Genomic DNA, 1,499 nt, shown 5'->3' with positions numbered 1-1,499 from the left:
AACACAGTAAATGATGACTACCACTTCCAAGGTGAGTCCACCCCTCTCCTTCCTTAGGTACGTATTACTCACTGAAGAAAGTAGAAGTCGTTCATCATTCACACTAGGTTTTACGGTAGTAAGTCTTGAGACTTGTGTTTCTAGACACAAAATGAATGCTTTGTTGTAAAATCATTGTTTTACTAAATTACAGACATACAGAAACAGATTTTTCAAAAATGATTCAGTTGTGATACAATAGCACTTGTCAGCAAAAACATTCCAGCAAGCTTTACTTGGCACAATTACTCATTAACATTATTTTACCTTAAAAGGGGTCTAAGAAACAAAGCTAAGGTCTATTCTTACCAAAACAATGAGGTGGGGAGGGGGAAAATCTTCAGCAAGATGATGACAAAGGCCATCTTTTTTTTTTTTTTTTTTTTTTTGCAAGGGTGCAAGAGCACTTGGAGACACCCAGAAAGTAAACAATATAATCTGATCTTACACATGACTACGTCAAATTCCTGACCATCCTTTGAAACAAGCAAGACCCTGCGCAGCCTGGAAGCACAGGCAGGCCAGAAAGGCCCAACGCACAGCTGTGGTAGGGTAGGAACAAAGAAAAGGGAGGTTGGGAGGGGAAGCAGCCATCTTGCACCCCATGCTGGGCCAAGGCATCTCAGGTTGTCCTCAGCACAAACAGACCCAAGGTCCATTTTACCAAAGATACCTGAATTCAGGCTTACGGAGAGAGGTGCTCAGACGCCACCACGTGTAAGTACTTCTGCCAAAACCTCAAACACAGAATTGGTTTCAGCTCCCAGCCTTGCCCAAGGAATCCTCAAACACCTCTGAGACGGTCCCTCACCATCAGAACAATGCTACTGAACAGACTTCGCAGCGGATTTTTACAGGAATGACTGAAATTTGGCAAGAAACCTCAAAGGCTGCACTGAGCGCGTTGGTGGTATAGTGGTGAGCATAGCTGCCTTCCAAGCAGTTGACCCGGGTTCGATTCCCGGCCAACGCAGCACAAATTTTATGATGGTTGGACCAGATGAGCTTGAAGGGCTTTTCCAACCTTAATGATTCTGTGATACTTCAATTGGGACAGAGAGGACTGTGCGGAACACTGACTGAAGCTTGCAGGACTGTCAGGAGCAGAGTGCAAAGACCCAGACCTAAAGGTCACTGTAAGGAAATAACGCACAAGGAGAAAGTCTCTTCACACCACGTACAACAGCTCCAGCACTCCTGGTCCCACAAAGAGAGCTGAGTATTGTAGTTGGACTGCCAGAAAAAAACAGCTAATTTGCAACCAGCGATAAGATGTACATCCAGGTAACCTAAAGCTGACTGGATTTCACGATACAGGAAGGCCCCTTCCTTCCACATTCACGGTGAGTTCTGTGTAACCACCCTGAAGCAATTTCCTCTGCAGCAGGCTTCCACCTTCCTCAGAAGCATCAAGTGTTGGTCAGTGCTAACAACAGCAGGCAAAACCAATCGGGGCAGTG

General features: G+C 45.4%; 1 non-coding gene across 1 annotated transcript; it reads left to right on the top strand.

Annotated features, from left to right (window-relative positions):
- The first annotated feature begins 940 nt into the window (after positions 1–940).
- Positions 941–1,012, top strand: TRNAG-UCC. The gene has a single exon. It is a non-coding gene; the product is annotated as a tRNA-Gly (tRNA).
- The last annotated feature ends 487 nt before the right edge of the window (positions 1,013–1,499 follow it).

The sequence above is a fragment of the Aythya fuligula genome, chromosome 16 (genome assembly GCF_009819795.1).
Source record: "Aythya fuligula isolate bAytFul2 chromosome 16, bAytFul2.pri, whole genome shotgun sequence".
NCBI classification, from domain to species: domain Eukaryota; kingdom Metazoa; phylum Chordata; class Aves; order Anseriformes; family Anatidae; genus Aythya; species Aythya fuligula.
The sequence above is the reverse complement of the archived record's forward strand: the minus strand, read 5'-3'. Positions and strand labels throughout refer to the sequence as shown.